Source organism: Symphalangus syndactylus, chromosome 2 (genome assembly GCF_028878055.3).
Source record: "Symphalangus syndactylus isolate Jambi chromosome 2, NHGRI_mSymSyn1-v2.1_pri, whole genome shotgun sequence".
In the NCBI taxonomy this organism is placed as follows: domain Eukaryota; kingdom Metazoa; phylum Chordata; class Mammalia; order Primates; family Hylobatidae; genus Symphalangus; species Symphalangus syndactylus.
The window spans coordinates 24,943,702-24,968,411 of record NC_072424.2 but is presented as its reverse complement, the minus strand read 5'-3'; the positions used below and the strand labels follow the sequence as shown (position 1 = coordinate 24,968,411).

The 24,710-nt window shown below is 44.7% G+C and overlaps 1 long non-coding RNA gene across 1 annotated transcript; it reads left to right on the top strand.

Moving 5' to 3' along the window:
- Positions 1–14,713: 14,713 nt before the first annotated feature.
- Positions 14,714–24,064, top strand: LOC129462645 (uncharacterized). Its single transcript, XR_008650909.2, has 3 exons — positions 14,714–14,784; positions 17,100–17,171; positions 23,881–24,064. It is a non-coding gene; the product is annotated as an uncharacterized lncRNA (long non-coding RNA).
- Positions 24,065–24,710: the final 646 nt, after the last annotated feature.

Genomic DNA, 24,710 nt, shown 5'->3' with positions numbered 1-24,710 from the left:
GCTGATTAGGCCATGAAGCCTCTGTCCTCATGACTGGTATTAGCACTCTTATAAAAGATAACTCCCAGAGCTAGCTCTTCCTTTCCACTGAGGACACTGCAAGAAGGCATCATCTATGAGCCAGAAAGTGAGCCCTCACCAGACATTGAATGTGCCTTGATTTTGGACTTCCCAGTCTCCAGAACTGTGAGAAAGAAATTTCTGTTGTTTATTAGTGACCCAGTTTATGGTATTTTGTTATAGCAGCTCAGATGAACTAAGAAAATAGGCATTGCATTAAATCTGTAGATTGGTTTGAGTAGTATTTCCATGTTAACAACATTGTCTTCCAATCTATGAACACAGGATGTCTTTCCATTTATTTAGGCATTTTTAATTTCTTTAAACAATGCTTTATAGTTTTAGTGTACAAGTCTTAGATTTCCTTAATTAAATTTATTCCTAAGTATCTCATTCTTTTTGATGTTATTGTAAATGAAATTATTTTCTTAATTTTATTTCCAGATTGTTCATTGCTAGAGTATAGAAATACTACTGATTTTGTATATTGGTGCAAAAGTAGTTGCAGTTTTTGCATTGTTGAAATTTGCCTTTTGATATTGGAATACTATTCTTAAATAAATGTGGTTATGTTGTACATCATTTTAATGCACATTTCTCACTTTATGTTTTTTGCTAATTACTTATTACTTGCTATTTATTTTATATTTATTTTAGACTGTGGAAATGATGTTAGACAAAAAACAAATTTGAGTGATCTTATTTGAGTTCAAAATGGGTCGTAAAGCAGCAGAGACAACTCACAACATCAATGACGCATTCAGCCCAGGAACTGCTAACAAATGTACCATGCAGTGGTGGTTCAAGAAGTTTTGCAAAGGAGAGGAGAGCCTTGAAGATGAGAAGTGTAGTGGCCAGCCATCGGAAGTTGACAACATCCAATTGAGGGCAATCGTGGAAGCTGATCCTCTTACAACTGCATGAGAGATTGCTGAAGAACTCAACATCAACCATTCTATGGTTGCTGGGCATTTGAAGCAAATTGGAAAGGAGAAAAAGCTTGATAAGTGGGTGCCACATGAGCTGAGTGAAAATTTTAAAAATTGTCATTTTGGAGTGTCATCTTCTCTTACTCCATGCAAAAACAAAGAACCATTTCTTGATCCAGTTGTGATGTGCAATGAAAAGTGGATTTTAGGCCGGGCGCAGTGGCTCATGCCTATAATCCCAGCACTTTGGGAGGCTGACGGGGACAGATCACCTAAGGTCAGGAGTTTGAGACCAGCCTGGCCAACATGGTGAAACCCCGTCTCTACTAAAAATACAAAAATGAGCCAGGCGTGGTGGTGCACACTTGTAATTCCAGCTACTCAGGAGGCTGAGGCAGGAGATTCACTTGAATTCGGGAAGTGGAGGTTGCAGTGAGTGGAAATCGCACCATTGCACTCCAACCTGGAAGACAGAGCAAGACTCCATCTCAAAAAAAAAAAAAAAGAAAGAAAGTTAAAAGAAAAGTGGATTTTATGCAAAAACTGGCAATGACCAGCTCAGTGGTCGGACTGAGAAGAAGTTCCAAAGCACTTCCCAAAGCCAAATTGCACCAAAAAAAAGGTTGTGGTCACTGTTTGGTGGTCTGCTGCTGGTTTCATCTACTATGGCTTTCTGAATCCTGGCAAAACCATTGCATCTGAGAAGCATGCATTGAAAACTGCAACGCCTGCAAGCCAGCATTGGTCCACAGAAAGGGCCCAATTATTCTCCATGGCAATGCCTGACCACACGTTGTACAACCAACGTTCAAAAGTTGAATGAACTGGGCTACGAAGTTTTGCCTCATCTGCCATATTCACCTGACCTCTCACCAACCCACTACTACTTCTTCAAGCATCTTGACAATTTTTTGCGGGAAAACACTTGCACAGCCAGCAGGATGCAGAAAATGCTTTCTAAGAGTTCGTTTAATCCCAAAGCATGAATTTTTATGCTGCAGGAACAAACAAACATTTCTCATTGGCAAAAATGTGTAATGATTCCTATTTTGATTAATGAAGATGTGTTTGAGCCTAGTTATAATAATTTAAAATTCACAGTCCAAAACCACAATTACTTTTGTACCAACATATATATATATATATATATATATATATATATATATATATATATCTTATATAATATATATTCTGCAACTTTGCTAAACTTGTTTATTAGCTCTAATAGTTTATTTTGTGCATGGCTTCTTTGGGGTTTTCTATATATTAAGATCATGTCATTTTCAAATAGAGGAAGTTTTATGCCTTCTTTTACAATCTGCATGGCTTTTATTTCTTTTTCTTGCCTAATTGCCCTGGCTAGAACTTCTAGTACCATGTTAGATGGAAGTACTGACAGCAGGCATTCTTATCTAGTTTCTGATTTGGGAGGAAGATTTTAGTCTTTCACCACTGACTATATTGTTAACTATGGATTTCCATACATGCCCTTAAGGTTGAGGAAGTTCTCTCGTATTTCTAGTTCATTGAACTGTACATTTCTCCCCTCTATTCTGTCAGCTTTTGCTTTCTATATTTTGGGGGCTCTGTTAGATGTATATTATTTATAGCTGTTACAATCTTCTCATAAGATTGACCCTTTTATCATTATATAATCTCCTTCTTTGTCTCTTACAACAATTTTTGCCTTAAAGTCTATTTTATCTGATGTTAGTGTAGCTATTCCAGTTCTCTTTTGGTTACTGTTTTCTATAATATCTTTTTCTGTCTTCCCACTTTCACCCTGTTTGCTTCTTTTAATGTCAAGTAAATCTCATAAACAGCATATAGTTCTACCAAACCTTGTCTTCTAAATGGAGAGTTAAACCAATTTTCTTTCAAAGTTATTGTTACAGAAAGGCTTTCATTTTGCTATTTGTTCTCTATGTCTTATATCTCTTTTGTTCCTCAGTTCTATCATCACTGCCTTCTTTTGTGTTAAGTAGATATTTTCCAGGATACTGTTTTCATCCCCTTGTTTCTTTTGGTATATATTTTTTCTTAGTGGTTGCCATGGATTTTATAATTAACATCTTAATTTATAACATTCTAGTTCAGATTCATACCAACTTAGCTTCAACAGTATTCAAAGTCTTTGATTCTATATTGGTCTGCTCCTTTTTTATGTTGTTATTGTCACAAATTACATCTTTGTACATTGTGTGCCTATCAACATAGGTTTGTAGTTATTATTTTGTGCAATTGTTTGTTTTTTAAATTATATAGGAAAAAGAGGAATTACAAACCAAAAATAGATTGATACTATTAATATGTTTTATATTTACCTATGAAGTTACCTCTAACAGTTTTCTTTATTTCACTGAATGGATTTGAGTTATTATCTGAAAGACATTTCAGCTCAACAGGCTCTATTTAGTATTTCTTCTAGGGAAGATCTACTAGTGACTAATTCTTTTCATTTTTGTTTATATGGGAATATCTTGATTTCTCCTTCATTTTTGGAGGATAGTTTTGCCAGATATAGAATTCTTGGGATAGCTTTTTTTTCTCTTTCAGTATTTTACATGTATCTTCCCACTGCCTTCTGGCCTCCATTGTTTCTGACAAAAAAAATCAGCTGTTAATCTTATTAACAATTGCACATTGTGAGTTGCTTCTCTCTTGTTGCTTTCAATATTCTCATCATTGAATATACAATTTGACTACTCTGTCTCAGAGTGGATCTCTTTGAATTTATCCTACCTGGAGTTTGCTGAACTTCTTGGGTGTATAGATTAATATTATCATCAAAATTGGGAAATTCTCAGTCATTATTTCTTTAAATATTCCTTCTATCCCTCTCTTCTCTCCTGGGATTCCCATTATGCATATGTTAGTTTGCTTGATGGCATTCCACAGTTTTCTTAGGTGGTTCACTTTTCTTCTTCTTCTTTTTTCCTTTCTGTACCTCAGGCTGGATTGTCTTAATTAGCCTATTTTTAAATTTGTTGATTCTTTCTTTTGTCTGCTCACATATACTTTTGAATGCATCTAGTGAATTTTTCATCTAGATTATTGTAGTTTTAAACTCCAGAATTTAGATCTGACTCCTTTCTAAAATTTCTATCCCTTACTGACATTCTCTCTTTGGTAATATGTCATTCTGATGTTTGTGTGTGTGTGTGTGTGTGTGTGTGTGTGTGTGTGTTTTCTGTACATGATTTCCTTTAGCTCTTTGAGCATGTTTACAATAGTTGATTTAAAGTCTTGGTCCAGTAAGTCCAACATTTAGGTGTCCTCAGGAACTGCTGATTGCTCTTCTTCCTGTGTATGGGCCATACTTTCTTGTTTCTTTGCATGCCTCATAATTTTTGCTTTTGTTGTTGAAAACTGGACATTTTGGACATTACAATGTGACAACTCTGGAAATCAGATTCCCCTCCCTTCCAGAGGTGTTTTTTATTTGGTTTTTTTTTTTTTTTTAATTGTTGCTTGGTGTACTACTTGTTTGTTTAATGATGTCTCTGAACTAATTTTGTAAAGTCTGCATTTTCTGTCATTTCTGACTACTGAAGTCTCTGCTCTATTAGCTTAGTAGTCAGCTAGTGATTGAGCAGAGGTTTTCTTAAATGTCTGGAACAGGCCAGGTGGAGTGGTTTATGCCTGTAATCTCAACACTTTGGAGGCCACGGTGGGAAGATTGCTTGAGTCCAGGTGTTCAAGACCAGCCTGGGCAACATAGTGAGACCCTGTCTCTACAAAACAAACAAACAAACAAGCAAAACCCAAAATAGCCAGGAATGGGGCACACACCTGCAGTCCCAGCTATGCAGGAGGCTGAGGTGAGAGAATCACTTGAGCCTGGAAGTTGAGGTTGCAGTGAGCTATGATTGCTCCACAGCACTCAAGCCTGAGCAAAAGAGTGAGCCTTATCTCAAGAGAGAGAGAGAGAAATGTCTGAAACAAACAAATGAATAAACAAAATAAATCTTCTGGTCTTTGAAAATGAGCTTTGTGTGTGTGTTGGAGGATACCCTCAGCACTCAGCCAGGCAGCTGACAACTCTACCTCAGCCTTTACTCCCTACTTATGCCCCATCTGAAGGTCAGCCAGAGGTGGGAGCTTAGGACTTCCTCAGGTCTTTCCTGAGCGTATGACTAGCCTTGGACATGCATATGGTCTTCTAGATTCTCAAGAAAGTCTCAGAACTTTCCAAACCCCTTATTTACCAAAGCATTTTATTGCCCAGCTTGGTTTTGTTTAGTCTATTGTTTGCCCCAACTGATAGCAGCGACAAAATATATAAGTATAAGAGAAGGTCCTTTGCCCTAAGGAGGTCACAATACTTAAGATGAATGGAAATTCTTAACAAAATATTCTGCTTCTACATAACAGTAAAATATTACACCCTTCCTTCCACCTTTCAGACTTTCTGCCCTCCTCTCTCTTCCTTCCCCCATCCTCCCTCCCCGACTTCCTTCTCTCCTTCCACAAATGTAAGATGTGCTAGGCACTGCTACACAATGAAAATAAAGCACTAAACAAAACAGACTTGGTTTTTACTCTTAAGAGACTTACAATCTGGTGGCTGAGTCAAAAATTCAAAAGCATTCACAAATGATGAATTACCATTGAATCTAGGTAATAACAGAGGCTTATGATCTAAACTCAGAGGTCATGAATTGTATCCTTAAAGAAAAAAAAAAAAAACACTTGGCCAGGCACGGCGGCTCACGCCTGTAATCCCAGCACTTTGGGAAGCTGAGGTGGGTGGATGACCCGAGGTCAGGAGTTCAAGACCAGCCTGGCCAACATGGTGAAACCCCGTCTCTATTAAAAATACAAACATTAGCCAGGCGTGGTGGTGCATGCCTGTAATCCCAGCTACTTGGGAGGCTCAGGCAGGAGAATCGCTTGAACCCAGGAGGCGGAGGTTGCAGTGAGCCAAGATTGCGCCACTGCACTCCAGCCTGGGTGACAAAAAAAGACTCTGTCTCAAACAAACAAACAAACAAGCAAACAGAAACATTTAATGTGGATTAAGAAAGGGAAATAAGACTGATTCAAGAGAAGTAAGGGGAGCGTTCAGGAGGAAGGACTGGGAGATATGCAAAGGCCATGGGGGAGGAGTAAACGTGAGAGTGGGCCATGGAAAGCAGGCCAGTGCACTGGGCGCTGAGAGGGAAGGGAGGCAATGGAACACGGCGGGAGTTAAAAAGGAACCGAGCAGGCCTGTGCCATCCAGGGTCTTTTTTTTTTTTTTGAGATGGATTCTTGCTCTGGTTCCTGGGCTGGAGAGCAGTGGCATGATCTTGGCTCACTGCAACCTCCACTTCCCAGGTTCAAGCAATTCTCCTGTCTCAGCCTCCCGAGTAGCTAGGAGTACAGGCACGTGCCATCACGCCCGGCTAATTTTCATATTTTTAGTAGAGATGGGGTTTTTCCATGTTGGCCGGGCTGGTCTCGAACTCCTGACCTCAGGTGATCCACCCACCTCAGCCTCCCAAAGTGCTGGGATTACAGACCTGAGCCACCACACCCAGCCCCCATCTGGGGTCTTGAGTTACAGATTTGGACTTTACCCTAAAAGCAATGGAAGCTGTAAGAATCATAATCCCCAGTGGGAAAGGCTGTCCACACCAATACTCTGAGACTCCAACGTGTCTCAGAATGTAACTTTTTTCCTATAACTAATGTCAGCTTACCTTGTCCCTCCACTGCAGGGGAATTAAAAAAAAAAAAAAAACTCATACTTGACGTTCTTAATTTAAATTCAATTTAAAATAATCTCTTTAAGGTTAATTCTTTGAGGCAAATATTTGGTCTTTTCAGAATGTAATCTCAGTTAATTCTGGGTTTTTCTCAGCCCATCTTCAGCCCCTCTCCCTGCAACAGCCTAGCTAGTCATTGCTGTGGTAGTTGTTTGTTTGTTTGTTGTGGCAGGGCTCTGTTTCACCCTGGCATGATGGGACAGGCACGTCCAATGGGCTTCTCCTCCTTATGTCACTCCTTGCTCTCACCAACCTCTCCAGAGATGTTTCCAATCCCTGGTCCCTGGTGGCTGGTACCTGCTGAGGTGAAGCTCGGCCCCCTGGTTCCTGCCAGTCCTCACACCCTCTAGCCTCCTTTCTCTGCCTTCCCTCCCTGACCATGTGATAAGCCAAACTCTTTGGAGTTAAGGTTGAACCATCAGACAGTGGTCCCTGCATACCGATCCAGTCATTCGGATGGGTTGCTTTGATGCACCCCATGCTCACGCCCATGCTAGGATAACTACTTTGTTCCAGTCTGCCCAGGAATTTCCAGTTTTAAAAGTGGAAGTTCCATGCCTGGAGAGCCCTTTGGGGTCAGGCTATTCAAATTTCTTGGTCTCTCAACACCTATTCTTCCTGTGGCCGGTGGCTGGAAGTCAGGTGGCCAGGGTTAGGAGTTACAAAAAGAATATACACTGCTCCAGATAAGGAAGTAAAGTGGTCCACACTTAGTCATAAGACTTCAATGTAGATTTCATTCCACCTTGCTGAGAATACATAACATCCTCGCTTGTATATTTGCCAAGAAGAGGAGATTCACAGCATAAATGAATTTGATAAAAATAAATAAATAAATAAATAAATAGATCACATGCTTTAAAGTGTAGGGATTAAGTAGCTAAGCCTTATGCTGAAGTCAGAAGAAAAACAAGAATCTTAGGTCATGTATCTAAGTTTAAACAAACATCATCTAATTCTTATTTATTTGGATAACACTTTGGAGCAGCAGGAAAAAAGTCAAATGTTGCAGTTTCGGCATCAAAAACATATGTAAAGAAGCTGTTACTAACCCACGCAGTTGATGGGAACTGCCCTTTTGGAAGGGGTATGGAAGAATGCCTTTGTGCTGCGGAGTTTTTATGTTCTTGACTTACCAGATCAAGGACAGATGTGAATGTATTTTCAACTTCATAACCAACAGGGAGTATTGCAACCTAAGCAGCTGGGGAAGAAAGCTGTGTATAATACAACGTTCTTTCTAGAAACTGACTCTTATTTTAATAGGCAAACTGGGAGCCATCGAGGGTGTATATTTTGATTCACTGGGAGAAATATGGTTTGGGGGTGTAAGGTGGGGACATCTTGGAGTTTCTCCTGGTGTTAGAAGTCCCTTTTGGTCCCTGACAGAAGAGGTCCCTCTTTAAATTAGTGCCCAGCTGTGTTTTTTGTCAGGGACCCAAACCTGGCAGGAACACAATTTGGAGGTAGAATCTGCACATAGGATTACTAGGTGCCAAGTCCTGTGCTATGCTTTATATGTGTTATGTCGTTTGATTTTCAGAATGATCTTTTAAGGAAGATTTTGCAGGTCCTAGGCCCTTATTCAAAAATGCTTGGGGCCTCATGTGTTTTAAAATTGACCTTTTAGGCTGGGTGTGGTAGCTCCCACCTACAATCCCAGTACTTTGGGAGGCCAAGGCCGGCAGATCACTTGAGCTCAGGAGTTTGAGACCAGCCTGGGCAACCTGACGAAATCCCAGCTCTATAAATAAAATAATAAAATTGATCTTTTGGCATACAAATGATATAATAGACTTTGGGGACTCAGGTGGGGGGTGTTGGGAAGGGTGAGGGATAAAAGACTGCATATTGGGTACAGTGTACACTACTCAGGTAATGGGGGCACTAGAATCTCAGAAATCACCACTAAAGAACGTATCCATGTAACCAAAAGCCACATGTACCCCAAAAACCATTGACATAAAAATAAAGGTTAAAAAAATGGACGTTTTTCCCCTTCAGATTTTAGAAAAGGAACAATACGGGGCATGGACCATACATTATGTACCACCAGCCACCCACAGGGTCTGCAGTAGCACCCTTGGATTAAACACATTCGTATTTTGCATGAAAACTATGAATATTTACATTTGGTGTGACAAATAATTCTAATTTGCACTATATCAATTCAGGTCAGGCTTCACCACTAAATGAGTTTTAGTGCCAAACTTTTGAAAAAAAAAGAAGAAGAAGGCCTTTTCTATTTTCAGAACTTTTTGAATTTCAGAATGACAGGTAGGAATTTTGAACCTGTATTATCATTAATGCCCAGTCAACAGATAAGGAAACTGAGGTTGAATGTGTCCATTTGCTATATCTCGCTGTCTTCTAATTTTCAGCAACTGTTTCAAGATTTACTCCATCTCTTTTGGGCCAATACTCATGTCTTTTTTGAATCTGAGTTTAGCCACTCCAGGCTTTGGCCCAGCCCCTGCCAGTCCTTCTCCCTGGACTCACCAGCTGGCGGCTGTGGCTGAGTCTCCAGTGCCCAGCTGGGTTCCCCACCCATCAACGTGGGGACTTGCCCTCCTCTCTCCCCTGATCTAAACTTGGTTCTTTCTCCTTGTCTCCTCAAAAAGGAATATCGCTGAGCAAACAAAAGGCAAAAATATGTTTCAATTTTACTAAAATGAAACACTTATGGACTCTTCTGCCTGGGACTCCCACCATGGGTTGGGAGCTGTTACTGGTGTCTCCAGAACATTCTGCATCTGTCAGACAGTAAATGTTTTGAAGGAGCAGGGAAGGCACTCTGTCCAAATGCACACATACATAAGAAACACTGTCTTGCAGGTGGTTCAGAGAATAAAGGAGTCAAATGGTCGTAACAGAGGCGGGTGGGCCTTGCCGTGACTGTGAGTTGCACACAGGTACACACAGGGCAGAAGTAGTTGCAGGTGAGGCCCAGGTGAACCCTGCATGCAGGCAGCAGGTGGTAAGATGGTGAGTTGGGTCCCTTCACCCATGGGAGGCAGTGTGGGTGGCTGAGAGTAGGGGATGGCAGAGTCCACATCAGCTCAAAACCAGAAGCATCTGTGATTGTTGATGCCCTCTCTTTCCTAATTTCTAGCCAAGGGGAAGTGAGTGGTCCAGAACCAGGAGGTCAAAGCTATTGAGGAATTAGGTGGGTGTGTGGGGCTGGGCATGGTGGCACTCCCTGCTCTGGCTGGGATGCTGTTCCTCACGGTGATGGATGACTGCTGGTTCCTCAATGAATCACCAATTACCAGCTAACAGGGATTTGTGGGCCCTTGCTGGTGGCTCTGTGGGGCTGCAGAGAGTAGGGGAACCAGCAAATTTGACTTCTGGCTCTTCAGACAGCTCGTGACTGCCTTTCAAGAAGGTAAAAAAGCTTCACTATTCAGAAAGCGAGCGGCCGAGAGAGCTAGGGATAGAAGAGCAAGCAAGCTCAATCAAGCCTCGGCAGAAAGAAAACTTTTGCTGAACTGCCGAAGTTCTGTAGTTTACTTGGCTCCCCCGCTGACCCAGCTAATGTTCTAACTTTCAAAGAACCAGGTAGGAGTCTGACATGCTCACGGAGAAAAGAGACAGAAAAATCAAATCTTCCCTGAGAACTTTTAAAGTTACTTTCTCCTCTCCATTTCTGAAGGGACTTAGGTCCAAGTTCTTGCCCAGAGAAAAATTGCTCCGGAGAGCTCAGGGAGTGCAGAGAGAGCGTGTACTTGGGAAGATGCCCCCAAGGACAGAGGGAATTCTGATGAGGATCCTATAAACACGGGATGATGCAGATGACAATACGCCACCCTGGCACCCAATGGCTCTGAGCCAGGCCCTGTGCTGAGGCTGAATGTGGGGAACATTATGCTTTGTTATCAATTCTAAAACAAGCCTCCACTTCATATTTTGATATCACCAACATTTGGATGACTCTTACAATTCATGGCACGTCAGCATTAAATCCTAGTTTAATTCACAACATTTTTTTTTTTTTTACTTTTTCCAGTGGTATTTAAAATAATAGTGCATTTTATCACCTGTGGCATCTTAGATTTCTGCAAGCCAGGCTATACCCTATCTTACATATGAGACCTGGAGAGGTTAGGAGACCTGCCCAAGGCCGCACAGCCACTATCAGGACTTGAAACGAGGTGTATCTGGCTCTCAGTCACTGGCTTTTAGTGGGACTGGAGCTGGAGGTCCCATCCTTGCAGGGAAGGGAATGTCCACTGTCCAGGCAAGCATGAGGAGGGACAGGGGGTCTTGCAAATCTGGCCCAGCCTGCTGGGCTACTGAATGGGAGGTGCGGTGGTGGGACGCTGACAGCACAGGGCTGGTCTCTATTTCCTGCACACAGGATTCTGTTTTTGTCACTGCTTAGCTCTTAAGCATCAGTTCGTTTTCAGAATCTGCCTCTGAGTTAGAGTCACTTTAACTCAGAGTAACCACATTGTCAAAGAAAAAAATAATGGGAATCTTTTGGATCAAAAGTGACTAATTCTTTCAGGGAGGCAACGTGGAACTGGAAAGAGGCCAAAGATTGAAGTTTGATACGTCCGGATTTGAATCCTGATTCTTGCTGCTGAAAGCAAGCTGGCAAGTTGCCGAGACTCTCTGAGCCTCGGTGTTTTCATCTGTAAGATGGTAACAATGATGCCACCTACCTGGAAGTACTGCTGTGAAGATGTGTGTGGAAAATGTCTGCGGCATGGTAGGTGCTTGTTAATCAAAGTTACTATTTCATTATTATTCTTATCTCTTATCCTGAGGATGATGATGAGGATGATGATGAAGATAATGATGATGATGATGAATGGACCCAGCAGGGCCTTCTCTCAGTTGTCACACATCTCTGACACTCTCTCCTCCTGGGGCTCGGCCACCCCAGTCCACTTTGCTCCCCAGTTGCTCCCCAGTTGCTGGGTGGATGTCCTCTCTCTCACCCTCCTGGCCAGAGGTGCAGCCCTGACTGCGATCCAGGCAAACCCTCTACCGGCCCAGCACGCCCAGGCTCTGGATCCCTTTGAGAATGGCCCCTTCTGTGAAGAGGTGGCTGAGAGGGGCCATGACGGTCCCTTTCACACCCCCAGGGGCCGGCTCCCACGTGGCACTTCCTCCTTTGTTCATTTCAGGCCTCTCAGCTCCCAGCTTTTGTGGGTTAAAGGGCAGCACCAGAGGAAACAGCAGTGACAGCCTTGCCCACTAGTGTCTGGGTGTTGTTCACCCACTGGGGTTTCCTACTGAGGGATGGAGGGCACTCACCTTCCCCCGTGGGGTCCTTGGGAGGTTAAGTTGTAGCCCTTTGCCCAGGTGCTCCCAGCGCCCCGACATACCTAATGTGCCCCCAAGACACTCATGCAAGTTGGAGTCCACAACTTAGGCCCTCACTTGGGACCCAGGTATACAGACAGTTACCTCTGTATTCTGTCAACCTCACCACAAGCCAACAGAGGCCCAGAGAGGTTAAGTGTCAAGTCCAAGTTCACACCGCCAAGATGCAGACAGAGCCTAGATTTGAATGGCCATGTGAGCTCTGGCCCTTTCCTATACCCAGTGACTCAGGTCAGCTGGCAGGATGGCTGTTGTTCGCCATAGAATCTGGGCAAGGCTTAAGCAGCAGAAAAGGGGAAAGGGCCATTTGGGGAAAAGAGCTCAGGGAGAAGAAGCAGGGCTGGAAACCTACCTGCTTGGGGACTGTGGCTGCTTTTCTGAGGACAGAGCTGGGCCCTCAGCCCGCCTCCAGCCCAGTGCAGGAGGGGGCTGGGAGGGCCCCTCATGTTGCTGCCCAGCCTTGTGCAGGCCTCTTTGGGCTTGCTCCAGAGGAAGATCCTGAATGGCCTGGCTGGAAACTCCCACAAATCTGCTCAGGAAGGCTATCATCACAAGAACTTTCCAGAAAAGGAGGTCCCCATTGCTCCCTTTTAGCCAGAGCCTAGAGCTCCACTCCCATGGATGGTTATAAACCTGACCAAAGAAGACAGGGGAGAGTTTCAGGAATCTCATTCCAAAAATAGCCATCAAATTTCAAATTCCAGCCCACAGCAAGCAGTACAAAGATTCATATCCGCTCCAGTGATGTCTGTGGCTGCCATTCCCCCCTCCCTTTGTCTGAGATTCCTGCCTCAGCCCCCACACCGGCCCCTGCCATCTCTATTTAGTGAGCTCTCAGACCTTCTCCAAGACCCTGTGCAAACGTCACCTCCTCAGAGATGCCCTCCTGACTCTCTTAGAGCACAGGGCCTCCTCTGGTGCTTCCGATGCCTCTTGGAAACCTGTATTAGGGCTCTCGGTGTACTTGCCCATCATCTCCCCTAGATAATACAGTGCTTGTAATACAGTAGGTGCTCAATAAATGCAGGCGGAACAAATGCATGCATGAATAAATGGCCATTTTAGCTTCGTTTATGCTGGAAGTTGCAGGGAAGTCATTAGATCTTTGCATCAGCCTGTTGAGGTGCGTTTCGTCTGAAGATTGTATGACAGTGGCCATAATAAAAGAAACAATAATTGCTGCCAAGGTGTGCAGCAATGTCAAAAGCAAGGTCTGCTCGCTTGTGAAGCCTGGATGGAGAGGCTGGGCGGACTTGGTCCTGGTAGCCTTGTCTTTACTGTCCTCTTGTGGCCAAAAGTTGCTGCTGCATCTGGAAAAGCTGGCAATTTCAATGAAGCCACAGAGGGGGATATTTTTACCTGCTGGAACACAATCTTTTTGGGATCCCTGAGTCATTTTGAGCCCAGTTCCCCATAGACTGTATGTAATGTGATCCTCCTTCTCGAGCCTTGAAAATATGTTAAAATAAATAATAAAGAGCAATTGATAGGACCTGAGCAGCCGCAAAAAGAGCATTAGAGACTCCATCAACTCTGACTCAGGCCTGTGTTAGGTACTTGGGTGTGGAAGGGAAAAATACAACAAAGTGTGTGACAAATTTATGCACTCGGAGACTTTGCTGTCTATTTCTAGCACCTTCATCAAAAGTGAACAATACCATACACTACTAAACAAAAATACCCATTCGTCTAGTAGCCAAGGTTTGGAATCAAACGGCCCTGGATGTGTATCCTGGCCCCACCATTGAGTGCCTAGGTGACCTCGAAGGAGTCACTTCGTTGCTCTGAATGTGGTTTCCTCATCTGCAAAATGGCCTTTTAGGTGTACCTCCTTCCTCCTTCGCAAAACTATAATGATTAACTGAGATGATATGTGTCAAGCCTTAGCATGGTGCCAGCACAGAGTAAGTTCTCATAAAAGCTAGCCATTATTGTTAGAAGTAAAGTTTTTAATTGTCTGGTGCAGAGAGAGAACAGGGTGAGATGTGATAAAAACCTGGGTAAATAGACTCCTCACCATGGTTTGTTTTTTTGTTTGTTTGTTTTTTGTTTTGTTTTGTTTTTTTGAGACAGTGTTTTGCTCTGTCACCCAGGCTGGAGTGCAGTGGCACAATCTTGGCTCACTACAGCCTCCACCTCCTGGGTTCAAGCAATTATCCTGCCTCAGGCTCCTGAGTAGCTGGGACTATAGGCATGTGCCATCATGCCCGGCTGATTTTTGTATTTTTAGTAGAGACAGGGTTTTGCCATGTTTGCCAGGCTGGTTTTGAACTCCTGGCCTCAAGCGATCCACCTGCCTCAGCTTCCCAAAGTGCTAGAATTACAGGCATTAGCCACCCAGCCCAGCCCCACCATGGCTTTTTGAAAGGCAGATATCTCAGGTATTTTTCTTCTCAGAGCCCATTGCAATCATGTGTTTATTATTAATATGATAAATTGGTCATGGGCAAGGTGATCCATAGGGCTGCCATTGTCCCAGGCTGCATGGAGGAGGCAGGCTGCTATCACTTGGCTCTAGCCAGAGTCTATTTACTTCACTCTTTCCCTCCTTACACATGGCAGACATCACTAATCAATTACAGATGTCTTTCACATAGATCATGAATATAATTTCAGAATTATTCTCATAATACAGCTCCAGGGAGTTATAACAGTTAAGCAGAATGGGAAAATGGCATACGATCTAATTTACCTTTCCAGCTCTTGGCACATGGGTAGGTTAAAGATGTATAGAGGAAGGAGGAGAGCATTTTAGCTGGAGGCAGTAAAGGAAGTTGAATTATGAGTGAGAGATAGATCTGATAGGAAAAGGAAGGAAATTAAAGACAGGCTGGGTTATGGAGCCCCTTGACTTCAGGCTGACTTAAAGCAGTAGGCAACAGGGAATCGCCAAAGGCTGCTGGGCAATAACTGTGGTAACGGTCCTTTGGGGGCAAGATCTCTCTGGCAGCCAGTGCCAGGTGGATTGCAAAGGGACTGAGTAGGAGGGCTGGAACTCAGGACAGGGTGCTGAGGGATGCTGGAAAGGAAAGCTTGGTGGACGCGCTGACTCCTGGCACATTAAGATTGAAGAAAGTGGTGCCATCCAAATGGTTTCTCTGACCTTGAGCTCCACAGGCTGGGAGAATAACAGCACCTCCACCAGGAAGTGGAGTCGGGCACCGAGGAGAGAATGTGCTTTGTTTCAGGCATGTGGAGTTGGAGAGCCTTTGGGACATCTATGCAATTTCCTGTGGGCAGCTGTAAATGGGAGACTGGAGCCAGAGCTAGAGCTACAGATATTAGCAAGAAAAGAGAGAAAAAAAGTTCATGCTTTCTGGGCCCAGCCTCGCTTTTACTCAAAGCAGTTTGGGTAGGAAAAGAAAGAGCACATTCAGGAAAAAGACGAACTGGGTGAAGGTCATGGCTTAATTAAGAGGCATTCACTGCGATATGGTTATTCCAAAAGACACTGCATATCTGGGTCAAGTATCCTTTTCACAATAACACCTAAAATGAGTAGGAAAAATTTTTTTTGGTAATAGGGAACAGTAAGTCTCATGCACAGGACTCCTAATGTCCCTGTTGCTAAGAAAGAAAGTACATATTTCACTGAAATACCCGAACAATCAGAAGGGAGGTCAGAGGGACAATTCCTTTATTAGAAGTCTCCATTTCCTAATGGGTAATAAAGTCACTTGGACTCTAAGGTCAAACAGACCTGGATTTGAACCTCAGCTCCACTACTTCCTTGCTGCGTGACCTTGGGCAAGATACTTAACCTCTCTGAACCTTGGTTCCTTCATCCATAAAGTGGAGGTAATAGAATACCTAATTCACACGGCTGTGGTGGTAACCAAATGAAATAATGCATATAAAAGTCTAGTCTAGTACTGGACACATAACAAGCATTGAGTGCATGAGAATTGTCTTTTATCCAATACCTAACATTTTAAAGATTTTAAACAGGCAGTGCATGTTTTCATCAATGACATGATTTCTGGGAAGTCCTCTGAGGGACACAGAGAAAATCCACCCTGATATGAACCAACAAGGTGCATTTCTTTTGTCTAAGTCCTCCAGTAAGGGATGAAGTAGGAGAGGCTTCAGGAATCCATAGATTAACAGCAGCTGGCCATGGTCCATCAGTGTGTTCTTCTGGGAGGGGCTGGAGGGTTCCATTGTCTGATCTCCTGTGTCTTTGCCATTTCCACCAGTTTACATGATGCAGGCATTCCTGAGGGGTCACATGGACCTGTGCTATGGGCCCCTTGACCTGTAGGTGGGGATGCTCTACCAAACCAAAGGAGACATCTCTGAGCCATGGCCAGTAAACAGAGAAGGACTTCTTGCCTCAGGCCTATTTTTGAGGAGATCTTTGGAGAATTTTTACCACTGATGGCCAACAGCAGATTAAAAATCTGGAAGGTTCTGGAAGGTTCCAGTTTAGGCTAGAAAGACAATGTGTTGTGGAAGAGTTAAGTGCGCTACATAATAATACCTAACTTTTACTGAGCAATTATTATGTGCCAGGAACTGTTCTAGGTATGTTCCAACTTTACTCCATCCTCACTAAGACCTATCAGGGAATAACCATCCCCATTTTACAGATGGGTGACTGATGCTCAGAGACGTTAAATAGCTTGCCTCAGCTTTCACAGTTACTAAGGGGCAGATGCAACATTTGAACCCAGGGAGTCTGACTGCAGAGCCTGCACTCTTAACTACTGTGCTGTAGCCCCATGCCAGGGCTGGGCTTCAGACTCGAAGGGGAAGGGCTGTCGTGTGGGTCCTGAGCTTCTGAGGAGAGGCTCTGCGGGTAAAGGAGTTGCCCGTAAGTCCTGAGTTCCCAGAGCCTGATCCCAGATAAAGAGCTGTTCCCTTAGCTGTTCCCAGAGATGAGTCATCCTCAGGAAGCCACTGACTCTTCTCAGGGCTCCTGTCCTTTCATCTCCTTGTCCCCTTCCTGGGAATAAATAGGATATGGAGAGAATTTCTCTGATTCCTATATTTACTCAGATATTCTTCTCATCCCAAAACATCTTAATAGGAAAGGTAAAAACACCCCTGTGACATCATTCTCCTCCCAACTGATGAGGAGCTGGAGATGGCCCCAGTGGAGGTGAGTGGCTCTCCTTGTTGAAAGTGTAACTGAGGGACATGCCCACTTGTCCCCACCTCCCCACCCACTCTAAAGAAGCCCCTGAGAGAGAGAGGGCAAGGGTGGAGTGGCAGGAAGGGACTTCTGCTCCCAGGATCCCCTGCTCCAGGAGTAGGAGCTTAAAGGGTTCATGGCAGGGGAGGGGACATGAGATTTGCACAGTGGTCTCTTGAAGCCATTGGCATGAAGGTACGATGATGCGTCTTAGCGTCTCAGGACAAATCTCAGGTAGCAGTAGTATAAAGAGTACTATGAAGAGGTATCTCAGGTCACACAGGCCTTTGGAGGATGGTGCACAGGGACCTCTGATGCTGTTCTATCCCTGGATCCTGAGCACAAGTGAGGCCAGGAATGCTATGAAATAAAAGACCACCATTCATTCATTCAGGGATTCACTCATTTATTCCAGGAACATTCACTGAGAGCTTTCTCTGGGCCTAGAACACTGCTGCGAGCTGGGGGTGCAAAGCCCAAATGGACATGCTCCCCAAGGAGCCTGCTCTTAGTTAGAGAGACCCAGACCTAGCTGGAGGATCACACAGCCCCAAGTTGCTGTTTGGAAGCTCAGAGACCCATGGGAGCTTTTACTTCTGACCCCACTGGGAAGACACATTAGCAAAGTGACCTTATGTAGGGCTAGGAGGAGGTAGGTGGCAGCAGGCACCCCTCGGGGTTCCCCACTGAATGGGGTGCTCACTGACCCTGGACCCCACACTCGGCTAACACCTACTTCTTGGTTCATCCTCAGGAAGCCTTGGAGTTGGCAGGTCTTGTCCGAGTTGAAGGCATAAAGACACTCATTCCTCTCTCCTCTGTTCCCACCATCACCCAACCTATACAAACAGCACTGGGCCATGGGGAGAAAGGGGACAGGGAGCTCTGAGGTGATTCTCTTTGGAGGGGCAGGTAGAATATCAGAGGTCAGACATTCAGATTTGAAGCCAGATCCATCTTGATTCAAATCCCAGCTTTGCCCCCTTGAGCAAGTGTCTTAATCTTTCTGAGCTTCCGCTTCCCTAACTGCAAAGAGCAGATGGTAAGAGGGCCTCCCTGGTAGGGCCCTGCAGACAGTGAAATGCAGTGATGTCTTCAAGGCTTTTAGAATAGCGCCTGGTACATTGCAGCCTGCAACAAATGGTAGCTATTATCATAATAGTATTAAGTACTTTTTTTTTTTAACCATACTCTAATTCTTTGAAAACTGGAGTGAATTTGGAGTTAGAAAACCCGGCTTAGAATTCGAGAGCCTCTTTTTCCTGGTCATAGGGAAAAGAAAGGGGTCTCTTGGGGTCTGCCCTACTGTGCTGTAAGGATCAAATGAGGCAACAGATGAGGAAGAGTTTTGTAGATCAAGTGCAGTGTAAATGGAGATGATTATGAGCCAATTGTTCCCGCAGCTTCCTCCGTCCCACCTCTGTGGTGAGCACCACCTGCCACCCAATGCTTCCTCCTCTCCTCTGAGGCCTTCTAGCCCCTCTTTGGCATTGAAGATTTGCAAATGGTTCTATCTTTGACTTCTCCTAGTGTCTAATGAAATGAGACTCAAAGTTCCCTGCAGATCAGCCCTGTGTCTCACACCTTGATATATAACCAAGGGTCACTATTCATTGCACCTGGGACGTGCTAAGCATTTTGTAGGCATCATCTCATGTTTTCCTCCAAGCAACTCTTCCAGGAAAGGATCACTGTTGTCTCCATTTCCTCCATGCAAAAACTGAGACTTAGAGAAGTAAGCAACTTACCAAAGATCTAACAGCCAGTGTGTGTGTGTGACTTTTTCACCAGGACCCACAGCAGGAATTTGAACACAGATCAGTTAGACCCCAAGCCAAGCTCTTAGTCCCATACAGAGTTGGGCCCTGGTGGAAGAATTGTTTGGCCTAAAGTGTCAACAGTGCCAAGGTTGAGAAGCCCTTGTGTAGACCCAAGGATGGCCAAAAGGCTCTTAGGAAGATGGCAGCGGTTCCCAGATGCAGTGCCCAAGTCTCTCTGGCCACGGAATCCCCCAGAGGTAAATATCCTCCACATTACTGCTGGCATTTCCTTCTCTACTCCATGAACTACTTCACTGGGACATATTCCAGGCCACTTCCTGCTGCTTGGCGCCTGCTGTGTGTCTAAGCTGAGGATGATGGATTTTCTGTGCTCAGGGCCATCCATGTGTGTACGCAGCCCTGACGTTGTGTGTGTATCCTACGTCCTGAAGTGTAATTTATTAGGTCTAATCCCTGTCTGGGGGAATGGTAAGTCTTCCCTCTAGACATGCTGAGGAGGGGGGAATGTGCCCATTATTATTTCATTAGGACACCACTGGGTATTCCAGGAGTCCCTGAGTAGATATCACATGTTCCTCGGGTGATTTAGAGGAGACAGCCTGGGGCCTCGTTCCTCCAAAACTCAGGAAAATTATCCACAGATTTCCATAAATATGTCCTGGCCTCTCTTCCGATTACTAAATTCCTTTCTTTTCACCTCATGCCAATTTTGTCTTTCCACGTAAGTACAATATACAAACATTTCAAAAGAAAGCATGGGATATGTACTGTTTCCTCAACAATGCAAGCAATAGTTTCAGAAGCTAATGTCAGCCTCAAAGGTTTCCAGCCTCAAAACTTGTGCTTCTGCATCTTCTCTCTGAAATCAGCTTTGATGAAGGCTACCAGGACAAGATAGCATTTCATAGATTCTCCTTCTTTGTCCAGCTCAGCCTGTCTAAATGCAGAGTGAGGGGAAAGGCATGGAATTATCAAGAGAGGCCCAACCTCTGTTTCCCGAAGAAGGATCCACACTCTCTCAATCATCTAGCTTTGTCCTTCATTCTCCAGCCCCCTTCCCATGTGCATGGTAAGCTTAACATACCCAACATGATTTGAATGTCACTGGATTCTAATTCCCCAACTCACAAGGTAGATGTTCTTCACATGTGCATTTCAACTCAGATACCTTTTGGGTCCTTTCCCTTCCCATCCTATTGAATGGAGCCTGCAACTAATTTGATTTGAGAATGAATCATGGAGGTTACTTTTCTTGATACTGCCAAGTGCTTGCACCTTGCCCACGGTTGCCCACCATCACCACTCACCTCTACCTTGCAACTTTGCCCATCACTACCAGAAGCAGCTGGACCGGGAATGGGTCACAGGAGGGCTGAGGATTCAAAACCTTGGGGTCAAATCCTAACACAATAGCTTGGTAACTAGATCCCTTGGGCAAGTCATTTCCCCTCTATCAGCCTCAGTTTCCTCATCTGGCAAATGGGAATCTTTGTACCTACCTGACTGGGCTGTGCTGAGCAGCAAATGAAATAATGTATGTGAAAGCAGTTTTCAAACTGTAAGGGGCAACTTGGGGCCAAATGCAGTGGCTCACATCTGTAATCCCAACACTTAGGAAGGCTGAGGCAGAAGCATTGCTTGAGCTCAGGAGTTCAAGACTAGCCTGGGCAACAGAGTGAGACCCCATCTCTACTAAAAATCAAAAAAGTTAGGTGGATATGGTGGTGTGTGCCTGTAGTCCCAGCTACTCAGGAGGCTGAGGCAGGAGGTCGAGATTGCAGTGAGCTGTGATCACCCCCACTGAACGCTGGCCTGGGCAACAGAGTGAGACCCTGTCTTGAAAAAAAAAAGATTCTGCTCCAATAATAATAATACCTGACATTTACATTATATTATGACATTTTGCTGTGAATCAGTGGAAACAGTGGGATGATGTGGAAGGAAATAACTCCTCCTGTAAGGGTAAGCTCAGAGTCCCTGGGCTTAGGCTGTGCTGGGGTGAGGCCACTGTGCTGATTGTCACCATCTTATCAGCTGAGCGAGTGAAGGGAGGGGACTGGCTCTGCATGGCTGCCTCAAAGGCAGAGTCAAGGTTCCAGATTTGAACATCCTGATGATCACCCTTTTCCCAGGAAGAAGATATCTGACAAAATGAGACAACAGGACGACTCTTTCCTTCCCCTTTTGCTTGACTTGCAGCAACACGGTCACAGAGGAAAATTCACACACTAAGTTTCGAAGTCATTTCTGTTTAGCTCATCAATAGTTGCTGTATAAGAACTATCCCATGCCTAAGAAGCATTTTAAGCCTTTTAAGCTCCAAAGATTAGGGTGCAACAGGGAGGGGTTGAGAGGAGGACAGATAAACAAGACTGGAGCGCATTCTCCATGCAGAGAAGTAGATTCTGTACTTTGGTTAGATTAATCCCCAAATTGAAACCGGCCCTGAACGTCATTCTGAGAAAGGAGAGCCGAGAGATAAGAGAAAGCCCCTTGGCAAAGCCCGGGCATTGAGCTGTTTGTGGAAATGCCGACTGCGTCCTTTCCCTGCCGCCGAAGGACAGAAAGACAAGACTGCGGAGGACAAATAGAGGGTGAGAGTTTCCTTAAGGACAGTCAAGGAAACAGGAGAGGGAAAAGGAAAGGAGCAGGGGCCACAGGGGTGATGACTCCATGTTTTGTCAAAGCACCATGGCCTCTTCCCCACTGAGCCTTGGGACCACTGACCCGCCCGGGCTCACACCACAGAAAGCACACACATTGGGTTATGCAAAGACCGAGTGCTGGGAAGGCCGGCCTTGCTTCCAGTCTCAGGCAAGGACACTCACAGAGGACCATCACACCCACACGAGCAAGCTAACCCCCCTTCTTGAGCATGCGTGGTTTCCAAGCTGTGGCCTTTATGAGAGAAGCAGGCTGTAGCCCCCAAAGGACTCATGTTTGTGCTTGAAGCCTGAAGATTGGCACCAAGGAGCTACTGGTACATGGGATCTGAAAGTGGATCCCCACAGGATTCATGGCAGCGTGACTGGAATTCCTGAGTTTTCCAAAGGGCCTGAGAGCTTCCAAGGGGACATTGGAAGTCAGGCCGGGTGTGGTGGCTCACACCTGTAATCCTAGCACTTTGCGAGGCGGATCACTTGAGCTCAGAAGTTCAAGACCAGCCTGGGTAACATGGTAAGACCCCCTCTCTACAAAAAAATACAAAACTTAGCCAGGCATGGTGGTGCATGCCTATAGTCCTGGCTACTCAGAGGGCTGAGGCAGGCATAGCACTTGACCCCAGGACGTCGAGACTACAGTGAGCAGAGATTGCGCCACTGCACTCCAGTGGGGTGACAAAGTAAGACCCTATTTCAAAAAATGAAATTAACAGTCACATGATTTTATAGTCACACCTGTAAAGACTGAATTACAATGTCTGCAGACATGGCCTTGCAAGGCCCAGCAGTCAGGAGCGGGGATGTGGCAGAACCCAGTGCCCAGGAAGGGCCTTGCAGGGAGGGGCTGACAGAGAAGCGGAGCTCCCAGAGCTGAGTGACCCGCGGGAGAAGAGGGAAAGGGCAGTAGCGGAGGGGGAGATGGCTCCCGGCTAAAGGAGAAACTGGAGTCGCTCCTTCTCCCTTCTGTCTAAAGCTTCGAGGAGTGCCATGTGGAATTCAGACAGTCCAGGAGCCAAGCAAGAATGCAGAGAAATGGCAGCGATGTCTGCAGGACTCAGAGAGACTGCAGGAAGATGACAACGTGGGGCTACATGGAGAAGGTGCCCCAAGGAAGACCCTGAGCTCCCCATCTGCACCGCCCTCAGCTCTGCAAGGAAGGACACTCTGCTGAAGGGACTTGGACATCTCCGGGACCTTTTGATTTTCATGTCCTGTTTACTGACGCTGCTCAGGGCAATGTGGGTTTCTCTGTGATTAATTCTGTCTACCCACAATTGCATGGTGAAGAAAGATGCTGGGGTTGCATGGCTGACCAGGATCTGAGTTACTCCTAGAAACACAGAATGGAGTGGAACTGGAGAGAACATGCCAGAAAAAGCAACAGTCCATGCAGCTAGCCCGAAAAGCCTGGGAGAGGCACAGCATGCATAGTTACACAGTCTTAACTAGTTTTCCAGATTTTTTTTTTATATATAGAGAGATGAGGGCTCACTGTGTTGCCCAGGCTGGTCTCAAACTCTTGGGCTCAAGTGCTCCACCCACTTTGACCTACCAAAGTGCTGGAATTTTAGGTGTAAGCCACTGTATCTGGCCTGTTTTCTAGATTTTTTTTTTTTTTTTTTTTTTTTTTTTTTTTTTTTTGAGACAGAGTCTTGCTCTGTCGCCAGGCTGGAGTGCAGTGGTACGATCTCAGCTTACTGTAAACTCTGCCTCCCAGGTTCAAGCGATTCTCCTGCCTCAGCCTCCCGAGTAGCTGGGACTACAGGCGTGTGCCACCACACCCAGCTAATTTTTGTATTTTTAGTAGAGACGGGGTTTCACCATGTTGGCCGGGCTGGTCTCAATATCCTGACATCGTGATCCACCCGCCTCGGTCTTCCAAAATGCTGGGATTACAGGCGTAAGCCACTGTATCCAGCCTGTTTTCCAGATTTTTAAGTGGCATTTATTCCTTCTAACTTGTCCCCTTCTTCCTGCTGCAGTTTCACTTGTCCTTATCTTTTGGAGGAAACAAAATACGTGTATTAATATTTTAGAAAATATAAAATATTTTAAAAATTTATCAAAACCACAGAATTGCATACTTTTTAAGTGTAAATTTTGTACCAAAGTTATATGTACACATAATTTTAAAAATAAGTAGCACTAACTGGCTCATAATGAAAAATAATCCTCCTCTCTCAAACCCAGAGGTAACTTCTTTTTAAATGTTAAAATTGTTTCTGTTTTTAGTTCTGGTGATCACCTCCACATCTCCAAATAATGTGCTTCTACCACCACTTCTTGCTTTACCAACTATGCACTTTATCTACTGACCTTCTACCGGGATAAATGAAGACTCAGCTCACTCAAAAACTCACCCGCCTCTCCTCCATCCTTCTTCCCAAGACAGCTAAATCAGTTCTTAATTCTTCTACTGGTCACCTTTGTGTAAATAAAGCATACATATTAAATAATAATATGTATTATTTTGAACATGTATGATTTGCACACGTTTATATGTCTGTATGTGCATGCTGTAATATCTTTCTTTTCTGTGTTTCATCATATCTTTTTTTTTTGAGATGGAATCTTGCTCTCTCACCCAGGCTGGAGTGCAGTGGCACCATCTCAGCTCACTGTAACCTCTGCCTCCCAGGTTCAAGTGATTCTCCTGTCTCAGCCTCTCGAGTAGCAGGGATTACAGGCACATGCTGCCATGCCTGACTAATTTTTGTATTTTAATAGAGACTGGGTTTCACTGTGTTGCCCAGGCTGGTCTCGAACTCTTGAGCTCGGACAATCCACCTGCCTCGGCCTCCCAAAGTGCTGGGATTATAGGCGTGAGCCACCACGCCTGGCCTCATCATGTCTCTTATCATGCTTTCCTGACATGATCTCAGAATAGTTGAAAAAATGTGGCGGGCTGGGGAATAACCACGCATAGCTTTATTGCTGTTGCATAGATGTGCAAAAAGAAGGAAAGAGCGAAATGCGTAAGAAGCTGGTGTCCCCAGCCCAACCAACCCAAATAAAATGAAGGCATCAAAGCCCACATCCACCCACTCTAACCCCACACAGGG